Source organism: Tamandua tetradactyla, chromosome 4 (genome assembly GCF_023851605.1).
Source record: "Tamandua tetradactyla isolate mTamTet1 chromosome 4, mTamTet1.pri, whole genome shotgun sequence".
In the NCBI taxonomy this organism is placed as follows: Eukaryota; Metazoa; Chordata; class Mammalia; order Pilosa; family Myrmecophagidae; genus Tamandua; species Tamandua tetradactyla.
This window is the reverse complement of record NC_135330.1, coordinates 144,492,067-144,506,427: the sequence shown is the minus strand read 5'-3', so window position 1 is coordinate 144,506,427 and position 14,361 is coordinate 144,492,067. Positions and strand designations below refer to the sequence as shown.

Here is a 14,361-nt window from a genome sequence, read left to right as displayed (position 1 = left end):
AGTTTGCTAGCTGTGGGAATGTGATATATCAGGAACGGAATGGCTTTTAAAAAGGGGAATTTATTAAGCTGCAAGTTTACAATTCTAAGTCTGTGAAAATGTCTAAAGCAAGTCTATAGAAATGTCCAAATGAAGGCACCAACAAGAGGTTACCTTCACTCAAGAAAGGCCGATGAAGTTCAGGGTTTCTCTCTCAACTGGAAAGGCACCCAGAGAACATGGTGACGCCTGCTAACTTTCTCTCCAGGCTTTTTGTTTCATGACGCTCCCCCAGGGGCATTTTCCTTCTTCATCTCCAGATCTGGCTGTGTGGACTTTTGTGGTTCTTGTGGCTCTGTTGCTCTCTCCAAAATGCTTCCTCTTTTAAAGGATTCCAGTAAACTGCTCATGACCCACCTGAAGTGGGTGGAGCCACATCTCCTTGGAGATAATCGAATCAAGCTTCCAACCTATAGTGCTACATGAGGGCTAAAAGAAAGGGCTGCCTCCACGAGATGGATCAGGATTAAAGCATGGCTCTTCTAGGGCACATCATCCTTTTAAACCAGCACACTGCCTCAGTGATGCCCCAAGCATGGTGCTTACTAAACACAAAATATAAATTGGGACCTGTGTGTCATCCAGGGACATAGCAGCCATGAGGCTTTTCACTGTATTTTCAGTAAGGTGTCATAGACACAGTCTGCTCCTGTAACGCTTTGATATGGCAAGTTGATAGGAAGAAAAGAAAAGGCAAGGGTGGGGGAGTGAGAGAAATGGTGTGAGAATCAACTGAATGTACTGAGAAAGAGGGAGAGAAATCACAGTAAAAATAGGAGATGGGGATTTGAAATGTGGAGAGAGGAAAGGAAAAATAAGCATTTTAGTTTCCTGGTCTGCTCAAGCAAATATCAGTGGGCCAAGGTGAACAGTGGGAATTTATTTGCTCACAGTTTTAAGGCTAAAAGAAAGTCCAAACCAAGGCATCATCAAGGTGATAGTTTCTTCCGTAAGACTGGAGCTCTGGGGCTGGAAGCTGGCGAGCCTTGGTTGTTAGCTTGTCACAAGGCAACGTACATGGCAGGCATCTCCTGGTCTCTTCCTTTCTGGCTCTGTTGACATTTTGCCTCTGACTTCCTATGGCTTTCTCTCCCTATATCTGAATTTCATTCTGCTTATAAAGGACTCCTGTAACAAGATGAAGACCAATCCTGATTGAGGTGAGTCTCACCTTACCTGATGCAACCGCATTGAAAGGTTCTATTTCAGATGGGCTCACACCCACAGGAATGGATTAGGTATAAGATCATGTATTTCTGGGGTACATACAGCTTCAACCCCCAATAATAAGTATCCTTTGGATGCCAACAGAGCAACAGATTTTGGATACCAGACCTTTTTCAGATATCTGATTTACAAAAGATGAGGAGATGGGTTTTTAGAAACATAAATCAATGTTGAGTAAATAAAAGGAGAAGCAGTGTAAATAAATCTATCTAGTCTAAAATAGGAATTAGCAACTTTTCTTGCTGTGCCTCATCTTCCTCTGTAGAGCAGACCTCTTCTCTGGTGAAAGATGTATAATCTGGCCTACAACTTCCAAATGGTGAAGGTGGGTACTTCTGATATTATTTGTTTCCGATTTTAAGTCCAGGAGCCACAAGGACCAATCATAGTGTTGCACACTTAAAGTAAACATGAATAGTCTCTTAATTACGTCCGAGAAGGGCAGAGACAACATGGTGATAGGTTCTGCCCTGTGCCCAATTCAGGAGCCTCTGAAACAGCCCACTCTTATGCTTCTTCCCACTGTAGGAGAGAACCCTTTTCTGCCTCTGCCCACGTGCCTGCTTCAACCCATGGAGAAAGGAGCAAATGTCTGCCTACACTCCTGCCTTCCAATACTTGTTCCCTGTTGGGGAAGGGTTGGGAAGGAAACGTGTAGCTTCTCTCTACTCCTTGCAGACTTTGACTCAAGGGAAGGAGAGGAGCTAATGTGACCAGTAGACTGGCTGAGATCACTTTGGTAGGCTTCGCATAGGAGAAGGTGTGTTTTTTTTGTATGGCCCTTTTCCCTTTCAGCCACCTTGGAAAGAGGGTCAGGGGTCTCTTCAGCTCTCTTTTCCTGCATGGTGATCACAGGCCTTTGCAGGTCTGAAGCAGCTTTCTAGAGGCAAACAGAACCATTCTTCTCTTGCTCTCTCCATCCCACCAGCATCTGATGGTGTGAACCTGGCCGGTGATCTTCCCCACAGATGCTGGTCAAAGGTCTTAAGTTGGTTTGCAGACTCTATTTTTAGAGTGGACCCCAAAGTTTTGGCTCAGGGAGGGGGAAGAGGCCCCATTAATTTTCAGATTTAAGTTTAGTTCCTCCACTGTTTCCCAGAGACCCTGCATTGCCTTCTCTTGCCATACAGTCAGAGTTGTGTCAATTCCCATTTGATGTTCATTCTTTGTCTATTTGTGCCTTGTTTAGAACACTGAATGGTTCTTACTCCCCAAGAAAGAAATAGAATATGGGCCCCAAACCCTACAACCCCCTGAAACCCATGTGTTATAGTAATTAAGAGTTTGGCTGACCCGAGTTCAAATTTCGTACTGTTACTTGTTTGTTGTGTGAACTTTGTCAAATTAAGTAACCTAAGGCCTCAAATTTCTCTTTGATTTAGAGATAATAATGCCTATCTCGTTGGTTTCTGAGGATTAAATGAGTTGACACATATAAAATTCTTGCACATAATAACTGCTCAATAAAAGATTGTTGCTATGAGCTAAACAGTCTGGAGGCAATTTCAGATTTTAATTTCTTTTGCCATCCTCCTTAAACTTGAAAAATCTAAAAAGTATCTTCTATTTGTCCAATGGCAGTCAATGCTTAGAGAAATATTTTTTCATAATGGTAACTTTTAGTTAGCCAGATTTATGAAAAACCATGGTAGTCATTTGCCTTCCTAGCCTCTCTATGGAGAATCCCCCTGCCCAAATCTTAGACTGTGAGTCTTGGGTGGGGTTGACCCCACCCTCTAGTTTCAGGTGTGGGTCTGTGCCCCATGTTTGGTTACACAGACTATACCATCTCTTTGGCAAAAACATTTCGTTCAAGGATGAGATCATGAAAAAAATGACATCTAAAAGGACTGGGCTATCTCCATGCCTAGGACCAGTGAGTGGTACTCCTTGAACTTCCTGGTTGTATGAGCCAGAAATTCTCTTGTTTGTTTAAGTAAGTTTGAATTGAATTGGGTTTTCTTCATTTGCAATCAAAGATTCTTGACTAATGTCCTACTGTTTTTGGCATGCTAGCTTTCCAAAACTGCTTTATAATGGGTACCTGATATCTTGAATTATTGTATTTTATGTTGAGGGTAATTTGACATTTCATGGCCTTAAAACAAGTGTTAAACTTTTATCTTAAAGAAGTTACCATACGATAGACACCCTACTCCATGCCTAGGCCACACTGTAGCCTCAGTCCTCATCTATTCCTGGGATTTCTCCTATTGTACCACTCTTCTTTTGACCTGCTCTGTATCCTGCAGTTCTGCTGTGGAGAAGGGTAATAGCCAGGAAGGGAAGTGATGTCACCAATGTCCTCTGGTCAGAACCACCAGTCAAAAGCCCCCTTGCAAATGAAAAGCTTTGCTTCTAGCAGGATGGGTTTCACAAACAGGAAGATGAGCAGCAGTTTGTTGTCTGAGGAGTCCAATTTAACTAACATTTCCCCTGATTAAAAAAAAAAAGAAATCCCAGCATTGCCTAGCATTGGTGTGAGAAATTCTTCACCATCAGAATATTTCCTTTATATTAAGGCATTATGTGCACAAAAAGGGTAACCAAATGCAAATTTCAGGGGAAGGGTGGACAACACAAGTGTACATGACTTCCCAGCGACACCCATTGTCAGAGCGAGAGGAGAGGTAGAAGTTGTTGTATTCGTATTGGGGGCACAGAGGGGAGCACAGGCTCTCCTGGGACAGCTGACCACAGCGCAGCGGCCAAGGCTGGGCCATCTCACTCCTTCCCTATCACTGCTCTGTCAAGGACTCCAGCCCTTAAATGAGGTTTTTCTTCAGTGAATTTCTATGCCACATCTTAATGGAATCCGCAATTACAGCACATTATCACTAATTAAGTGTGTGCTGTTAGTCTTCTTTTCCTTTGCTTGAGTATATGCAAGGAATCTTTTCTCTTTCTACACTGTCCTCTCTTCTTTCTTTCTCCTTCTCCTCCTTGCCTCCTTGTAGCCTTCTCTCAGCATCAGACATATAAAGAATAACGCCATTATCTTTTTTGTTTAAAAATTTTACTTGCTCATTACCAAAAAAAAAAAAAAGTCAAACAATACTGGAAAGTATGAAATTGAAATGAGATATCACCCTAAATTTCACCAGTGGTTAGTTCAGACACTTCCTTATGGATACGGAAAATATAGGTATATAGAGATAAAACACTTTTATAAAATGGGGTTATTCTATATATGCTGTTTGAAAATATGTCTTAAATTTGTTTAACTTTAATTTAACCAAAAACGAAGAAACCGAAATTAAAATGAGCTTCAGATGAGTTTTCATTGTAAAGCAAATTGGACCTCGAGGAAACTTCTAAGAAAATAGAGAGAATATAGTCATTTTTTTAAAACTGCAAATTAAAATTTTTGACAGTACCTATTCAAGGAACACTCTGAAGATCACAAAATCAGCACATTTCTTCCCTCCAGGTTTACCTCTCTCATTTTTAATGATTCATATCATGATTTTTCTATTGTCAAAGTTTCTAAAATACATTTTTTTTTGTTTAGGCTTTGTTCTATATGCACATGGCTCCAATACTTAACACCAGTCGTTTTTTTTAAGTAATTTATTATTTTGGTTCACTTTTGGTTGACTGCATTTTGCCTTGTTAATGTGTTTTTTTCTGGGTTTTTTTGGTCTCATTCATAGGTTGATAGATTCTCCAAGTTTTTGCTCACTTGAAGAGAATTCTCTTTGGATTTTATTCTTGAAAGAAAAATTGATTGTAAATATAAATACAATTTTTGGCTCAAAACTACTCTCAGTGCTTTGTATTATTTCATTACAGCTTTCTAGAATTGATGAATTTCATGATAAAAACTGGGCTCTATCTGATTAATTGCTTCCTTTTTATAGCAAGATTTAGGTAGCATTATTTAATTTTTATTGACTTAATTGAAAATTTTATTGCTGCTGCTCATTCTGAGTCTGAGTTTGCAATTCCATGATGCAGTCTTACAATTTGTAGATGGAAGGATTCAGTTCAAGAGAGCTTTATTTTTTCTATGATACCTTTGCACATGTTTCTTCTGTTCCATTTGTTCTTTCTTCAAGAAAAAAAATATGCACATGTTAAATTTCTTTTGCCTATCTTCTATCTCTGTCACCTTTTCTAGAATTTTTTTAGTATTACTATTTCTCATTTCATTTTGTTTAATTTTAACAAGCCTATTTATTATATCCCTAAAGATATTTTTAGTTGTGCTTACTCCACTTTTTTTCTCATTTCTTCCAGGGTGACTTTTATTTTTCTATCGCATTTATTTCCTGAGTTCTGCCTATTTGCAGTTCATATTCTTCTGTAGGCTAAGAAGTTTTTCTTTGAATGCTTTTTCCTTTGGGTTTTTTCCCCAGGTAATTTTGTCAATCCTTTCTGTAAGATTATGTAGAGCTATTGTCTGTTCTCTTCATCTATTTCTTTTCCTTTCCTACATCTGTGGCTTATTTTTAAATGGGACCAATTGTTTATTTACAAATGGCGTGTTTGTGTGTGTCATGGCAGGGACTACAGTGAGGTAGATGCCTAGGTGAGGAGCCCTGGGAGCAAAATTTAAGAAGGCAACTCACTTTCAGGGTTGCTCTGAGTGCCTCAGTCACCTCACCCTTGTCCTGGCCTGTGTGTATATAAGAATTTGTTTGGTTTGTGTATGTGTGTATGCACACGTGTGTGGAGAAGGGGTGGGAGTGCAGTGATGATGCAAATAATATTGGCATTGTTGTAGTGGTGGAGTGAGCTATGGAGATCCACTAATCCCTTAGAGTTTCTTGTCTTGAAACCCTTCTCTTAAAAGCTATGATCTCCTTTAGCCTAGGAGCACGATTCTCCTTTGCTTTGCAGTGTTCAGAGGGTAACACAGCTAACCGCAAAGCCATTTGCATCACAGGCTCCCTGTTCTCTGACCATCTTCTGTCTCCTCTCCTCTTTCCACTCCTTATCCCCTATTTCCCTTGGATAAGAGGCTGGATCATGTTTTCTCTTATCACTCCCTTTCCTCTCTCCAGTTTTGTGATGTTGCACTGGGACTGTTTAGGAACATTCCATGACTCTCCCATGGTCTGCCCTTGTGTCAAGGACTCATGGTTTCAGTACAAAGATTGTTGGATGTGCCTCTCACTTACTGCAAGCATGCTTGCATCCTTCACAAGTGTTGAAGAGCTGTGCTTTTCAGCAGGGAACTTGACTCAGCCCAGACTGCACAGTATCTAGAAGGTTGACTTTAAAGAGTGTGGTTTGTGTTTGTGACAGTTTCTGTGGTTTGCTGAAGTTTGGAGATTTCCTCTGTACTTTTAAATATTTTTCTCTGGGTTTTTAGGGTAGGAAGCTGAGAAAAATGCTTTAATATGATATTTAAAAACAGATAGCATATTCCTAAGCACATGGTAGATGTGCAGTAGTAACTTAACTGTGGACCTGAAGATCTAGGGCAGAACTCTAAAGGAGGTGGAGTTTGAAGGGACATGGAGAGGATTCAGAAGGGGGCGCTGTTGCTGTCCAAGCTGTGACATCTGCCTTTTCTTCAAATAGCTGAAATCCTTAGTGGACATTGAGTGGGAAGGGAGAGAGAGTTCTTTAACTTCTTCTCTCTCACAGGGAAGCTGGGTTAGAGAAGACCCTTTCTAAGTCTAGGGTTGAAGATCTCCAACTATTAATAATTCCATGGAAATGTTAATTACTCTTGCATGGCCATTTCCAGACATTGATTTTCCAGTAGTGATTCACCAAGTCACCCACTTCATAGTTTGCTCATACCAGATGTGGGGGTTTCTTGAGGCCAGACTGGGACTTATCTGCGAGTTTTCCAGGCTTTCCTTGGACCAGCTGTGGCCTCTTTACTGATTTGAAATATTTTTTGTTTTAGCAAAACAGGCTACAAATAATTTATGTTTTTATTGGTCCCGCGTTAGTGTTAAAATGAGCACTCAAGGTTGTCAGGAATTGACCAATCAGCATCTTAAAGACAGATTGTAGAATCTCCTTTTCTGAGCCTTGTAAGCAAAGGCTAACCAGGAATCATTATTGCCTGGTTGGGAATCATTACCATCTGGAGGAGTGTGGATTTTCAGGCTATTGTTTGAGGGGATATTCTTTCCAGATCTATGGTTTTGTGAAAAGTCCTTCCAAGTTTTCCAATGAAAAGCTACTTTTTATAGAAAAATAAAAGAAGAGTTATAATAATTTATTGTATGTGTGATGACTTGATTTCTAGGCACCAGTCCTCTGTTTTTAACAAATCATGAGACATACTGAGAACAACAATTATTTTATTTTTCAGTTAAACACCTTTGTCTAACTTTTAAAACATGATGCCCATATGATTTCAGATAATTCTGACATGTAAATAAGCTTCTTTTAGTTTTGGGTGTTCTGTAATAAGCTGCTCTTAAGTCTTATTTTAGAATTACAAAATTTTCAGGGTCAGGTCAGCATATTGTAGAAATAGTCATGACCCCTTATTTGATATTTTCAGTTTCTTCTATTTAAAAAAAGCATGTTTTATTATGAAATGTAACATGTACACACAAAAAAGCAATATTTTGAAGTACATTGTAACAAGTAGTTGTACAACAGATTTCAGAGTTTGGTATGGGGTTACTGTTTCACAGTTTTTGATTTTCCTTCTAGCTGCACCAAGACACTTTAGACTAAAAGAAATATAATTCAGTGGTCATACTCATCTGTTAATTCCTATCATCTGTGTTATAACTTTACTTTCTCTTTTGCTCTTTTTCCCAATTTTTAGGGGTATTTGGGCTCTGCCCTTTCCAACTTCTTCATCTTGGAAAGGGGTGTCGATAGTATAGGATAGAGGGATGGAACCTGATGTTCTGGAGAGGTTGGCCCCTCTAGGTTTGAGAACTTATCTAGTCTAGGAATCCATCTGGAGGTTGTAGGTTTCTGGAAAGTAATCTCAGTGTTTGAAACTTGTGTAGACTCTCTGATAGAGCCTTAAATGTTCTTAAGGGTTGGCAAGAATGGTTTCGGTTGGGTTTTGGCAAACAGTGGTAATTAACAATATCTTGCTAAAGCTTACCTAAGAGTAAGCCTCCAGAATAACCTTTTGACTCTATTTGAGCACTCTTAGCCACTCATACCTTTTTTTGTTATATTACTTTTTCCCCTTTTGGTTAGGAAGGCATTGCCGAACCCATGGTGCTAAGGCCAGGCTCATCCCAGGGGGTCATGTTCTCCTTGCCAGAGAGACTCTCACCTCTGAATGTCATGTCCCATGTAGGAGGGAGGGTAAGGATTTGACTAGCAAAGTTGGGCTTAGAGAGAGAGACAGAGGCCGCATCTGAGGAACAAAAGAGGTTTTCTGGAAGTAACTCTTATATATAAGTACGGTTAGGCTTAGCTTCTCTGCTACAGAAATAAGCTACCCAAAAGCAAGTCTCAAGATCAAGGGCTTGGTCTATTGACTCGGGAGTCCCTAATTTTTAAGACATGTCAGGGGTTTCCCCGGTGGTAGAGTTTAATAGTTCCATATTTTTTTCCCCCATCCCTCAAAGGACGTTGCTAATACTTTTTAATTAACTGCTCAGCATATTCGGGGGTGTATAAGTTCCTCTTTTTTGTTTAAAAAAAGGTATGTTTTGCTTCATTGTGTGTATCTATTTAAATTATATTTGTAACTAGCTATAGTAACAGTAACACCATCTTTAGGATTTATTACCCATTTTCTCCCTGTCTTCCTTGTCCTTTTTCCTTCACATTTTTTACTTGTATCTATACACCTCTGAATCAAAATGTCCCGACTTGTTCGTTCTGGAGTAGCCATAATGGTTTTGCAGCTTATTGGACTGACCATATAAATACCTAATTCAATTTACAATGGGTCAGCACATTGAAAGAATCCAGACAATATCATGAGACCATTATGTAAAAAATGTTGGCAAAAATTAAAGAAAAATGAATTAATGAGCATCTAGTCATACAGTTTTTATTTTTTATTGTTTGAAACACTGCCCTTTTCTCTCTCCTTTCACCATATTTTGTTTTGATCTTGGTATTATTTTTACGGTTCCTCTCTCCTTCATTCCTTCTCAACTAATGTGAATGGTGTTTCAATAGTCATCAAGCTCAGTCTTCACTGTTTCTTAGAGATAGGTCATAAAAGGAATGAATTTAAAATTCACTGTATAGCCATGAATAAATGTGGTAAAAAAGAGATATTGAAGTAAAGTTACATTACAAAGTGATTGCTTATAAAACTTATCATTTTGCTTCCAAGGGTATTTCTCTACTAAATTCACTTTAGCAAATAACAGCATTCATTTAAAAAATATACCCAAAGGAGTTAATAAAGAGAGCCAGAGCCAACACATGCATTTTATGTCCTGTAAATAACATGGCTCTGAGAACTTAATAGGAAAGACCAACACCTCGTGCTAATTTTTGCTGTCCGGGCTTCCAGTCTTCCCCTTAAGGCTGTGAGAGTGCACATATGAACACAAATGCACGTGCACATAAAGCACACACACAGTTTAGAATTTGGTTTAATTTAATTCCCTAATTGCTTTTGTTCATCGAAGTGCTCACTTTAAATAAATGAGGTTAATGGCATCTACATCCCTCATATTCTGTCCTCTTCTCTATCTTTATTTCCATTGAAATAGGAGTTTCTTGTTCTCCTCAAACAGTTCATTTGCAACTGGAACATTATTTGAATTATAGGTTCTCTCTGTGGTTCTGAGCAAAAGACAACTGTTGGCTATAATGGCCTATATAGTCATTAGAAAATCAGTGTTTATTATCCTTATATTAAAAAAATAAACTCAGCTGTTCTCTTTCTAGCTCCTCTTGAATTCTTCGCAGCAAACAATTCTAAGCAAACTATTCAAGAGCTCGGGTTCTGGAATTAGATCTGGGTTTAAATCCTAACTCCACCATTTATTTACTAGGGTGTAGCAAATAAACAACTTTTTAAGTCTTAGGTTTCCTCATCCCTCAAACAGGTATGTTTGAAGACAAAATTAATTCATATATGAGACAACCCAAATCACAGAGTAAAAGTTCAGAACAAAAGTAAAAGGAAACTCTTATCATTGTTGCGTTGGTAATAATATCTTGTGTTTGCAAGTCACTTTATTATTTTTAATGTATTTTTATACCATTTTATTCAAATCAGGTTCCTGCCTTTAAGCCAGTCTTTCAAGGCCATTGTCACGGTTGACACTTAACATTTAGCAATAACAGTTATATTTTGAGCATTTACTATTGGAACAATTTTGGCGTAAGCTCTTTAAGTGTTACTAAAATACAGTGGAAGTGACCATCCATTCTCTTAATGTGCTAAATATCTGGCCCAAGCTAAACATGAAAGCTGGGGAATTCAGTAGGGGGAGTACTTTGTGGAGAGAGGAGAGTCTGTCTGGAGTTCTAAGAGTCAGAGGGGAGTCCACTTAATTGCATGGAATAGAGCAGGAGTCGGGAGACCTGTAATTTAGTCTCATATCTGACATGAGCTAGGTGTCTTACCACTTACCCTTTGTGAGTCTTGGTTCCTTCATTGGTCACGCTAATTTTCCAAGAGAAATGCTTCAATCATGTTGCTGTACTGCATAGCAGCCTCTCCCTTGCTTAGTAAATTAAAATCTAGGTACTGTGTTTGGCATTCTCGGCCCCAAAGCTCTCACTCCAGCTTGCCTTCCCCACCTCATCTGCTGTGCTGCTGCTGCTGCACGTACTCCACACTCTTATCAGGGAGGGCGTCACTGTGCCCCAAGTACTTCCCCTGCTCGCTTGTCTTGGCTTGGACCTAATTGCCCGTGCCCATCCTTGCCGAGCTCTTCCACAGTGAATGGTACTGTTTCCTGCCCAGCCTCCAAAGGCAGACTCTCCATGTTTCCCTTTCCCTCTCCCTCAGTGCCCCTCAATAATCAGTCACTTGCTATTGATTTTTCCTGATTAAATTTCCTGAATCTATCAACTTCTCTGCCTTCCCTCCGTATTCCCTACCTTAGGTTAGGTTTCTTTCATATCTTGCCTGTATGACCGAGGTAGCCTCCGAATGTTTTTGCCTCATTTGCCCCTTTTCAATCTGTTCTCCTTCTGTTCTGCAACAATCTTTCTAAATGCGGTTACTACCATTTCATTCCCCTGTGTACAATTCTTCGGGGTTTTTCCATTAGTTTATGGATAATAAACAAAATCTTTCCGTATTTGCTTTGTATTTTAGTTACATGTGCTTTGTTCTTGGCAGAAGCACCAAGTACAGGGGCGAGCACACAGTAGATGCTCATTATTGGCTGTTGCTTGATTCTGTCAAACAGAACTAATATTTACTTTGCCTTTCTCAAGGTAGATGTGATGATTAAATGAGGTAATATATAGGACAACTTTAACAAGATTAAATTGGCTCAGCCTCAGCAATGGTATCCCCCTCCACTGCCCCCAAAAGGAAAAAAACCCTGGGTAATTTCACATATTCATAGGACTCTAAAATGACATTCTCTCAACAAGCTATTCAATAAAACCTCACTTTCACATGATTGATACTGGAGAGATGAACTGCTGCAAATCTCAAAAATTGTGGCATAACTTTATAGAGTCCAGAGCAGATTTGCCAAAGTCTAAAGAGGTACCAGACAACCAATAGAACAGTAGGACTTGATGGGGTCTAGGCCTCTCTACAGCCAACCAGCAAGCATTAAATGAGCATCCAGAGGGGCTTAATGTTCCATACCATTCCCCAAGGGCCTTTTTCCTTGGCTAGGATTGATTGGAAAATCCACAAAGCTAAGAGGCCTGTTGCCAGAGTGCCAGTATTTTTTCTCCTGTTAATTAATTCTCCTCTCTCTCTCTCTCTCTTAGCTGCAAGTCACAGAAAGAGGAAATGAGATGGGATGGCGCTCATCCTGGCCTACTTCAAGTGTTATTTCACCATAAAAATGGAACTCCCCTTGCTCTTCTTAAAGAGCTGAAAACTTTCTGCTTAGAATTCAATGACTCATCCCACTTGGACACAACCACATTCTTTCTAGGGCGGAAACCCTCAATTAAACTGCAGCTGGCCAAGTTGGTTACCCGGTTCTGGGAAAAGAACTTAAAGCCTTTTAAATGATGATGAGAAATAATTTTTACTCTTTGCAAATGGTTAGAAGTATAAGTGCACTAGTGAATAACAATCTTGCGTATAGCCAAAGAATGCCTAAGTGGCACTTTGATTACTATCCTGCTTATTATAATTATTATTATTAAATTAATCTTCTAACATCCCAAATGTTTATGATACATTTAATTCTGGAGAAGCATCAAGAGAGGAAGACTAGAGTGAAAATTGGGGTGGGTTAACAGATACTGTAGAAAGTAATGTGCTTTATGCTAAACTCTTTTATATCTAAAGCTAGAATTTTCAGTGCTTTCTATAATGAGCTATAGCCACCAAATGTGAGTGCTTATTATGTGCTAGAAACTAAGCTAAGCACTTAACCTGCACAATTTCATTTACTCATATATATATATACTATATATATAGATATATATATGTGTATGGATGTGACTTATAACTGCCAAATTTTCAGTGTTTTCTATAATGAGCTTTAGCCACCAAATGTGAGTGCTTATTATGTGCTAGGAACTAAGCTAAGCACTTAACCTGCACAATTTCATTTACTCATATATATATATACTATATATATATATATGGATGGATGTGACTTATAACTGCCAAATTGGATCTACATCTGTCTGAAAGAATATTAGGCATTTACTTAGCACCCTTGTAGAAGTATTTAGGGATCAACGTGAATCTGTGTTAGAGGAGATGCATAACACTTACAGGAGCACAGCATTTAATAGGAAAAAGGATGGTGAAGGAATAGAACTGATGCTAAACTGCATTGTGCAGGTAATCATCTCTCTTAGCTCTTATAAGTCATTAAAATGTGCTTTGACTTATGTTTTTCTGGCCTATACATTGTTTCTGTAGTCTGCTGAGTCTTCCAGAGTCACTTAGCACTATGCTCTCATCCAGGTAAAAGGGAACTCAGAAAGAATGTAATTAGCCTCATTTTCTATCCTGAAACCTTGTGCAGTAGACCTAAATGCTCTTAAGTGCCTACTATGGTTTAGGGTCCCAGGGGGGTTGCATTTCTGTAACTAACCAAGCCTTTCCTTAGTATAGCTCTTGCTCAAATCCCCTAAGAACTATCTATACAGCCTGATAAATTTTTCCAGGATGAATTCTTTTCAAGTGAAAAATAAACAGATTAAAAAATCTTTCCTTCTGTTTAAGAAAGAGTTCCAGCTGCCTGCTTCTTCCTTCCCTCCAACAAAACAAAACAAGAAACTTGTGTCTGTTTAAAGTCTATGAAGTTTAATTTTTATGTTATTCTTCAGGATGTATTACTCTTGCTGTATTTCCTATATTGGCAAATGATCTCTTTTTCTAATTGAGCTGCAGAAGCGAGAGACCTAGAAATCATCCTTTGGCCCTCCATCTGCAGCTCCCCTTGGGTATAGTCAGTCTTGCTGTTCCAGCTCCTGCAAAATTTCCCTTGGTGCTTCTCCATGCCTACTGCTACTCTGTTAGCTCAAGTCTTTATCATTTTTCTTATTGTACTTGTTAAGTAATTTTTTGGTTTCTGTCCAGTCTTACGTTTTTCCTACCGATCTGCCCTGCTGCCACAGTTATCTTTATAAAACACAGCACAAATCTTATCTGCCTTAAGCCTGCTTAAAACCCATGATATGTTCCTACTGTTTCCTGAAGCCTACAGAAAACAATACCAACTACTTGGTGTTGCGGTTTTGAGGCAGAGTTTAGTTATCCACTCTTCTTCTCTAGATTCTGAATCAATTGAGAATTAAGCATGTGTGCTGGTTGGGGATGAAAAGGCAGTACCTGATTCACTGCTGAAAATGCTGCCTTGGGGAATGGGGCTAAAATATGGCTTCTTGAAATTCTTTCCCAGAGTTGAACTTATGCGCATCAAGTTTAGCAAGAGCATCTGGAGAACTGGACACCATTTCCTACTGGTGCACATTTGGGGACCTGAGGATTTCATTAGGGGTTGAACACTCAATTGTGGGTCTGTTTGCCGGGCATGGGAAATGTCTGAACATACCTCTTCCTTAAAATTTCTGAGCAAG

At 39.1% G+C, this 14,361-nt stretch overlaps 1 long non-coding RNA gene across 1 annotated transcript in view; it reads left to right on the top strand.

The window, feature by feature from the left end:
- The window catches only part of LOC143679405 (uncharacterized), a 166,416-nt gene extending 154,017 nt beyond the window's left edge, over window positions 1-12,399 (top strand). Inside the window, exon 9 of the long non-coding RNA XR_013173720.1 lies at window positions 12,082-12,399. This is a non-coding gene — a long non-coding RNA (uncharacterized LOC143679405). The remainder of the gene's footprint in view (window positions 1-12,081) is intronic.
- The last annotated feature ends 1,962 nt before the right edge of the window (window positions 12,400-14,361 follow it).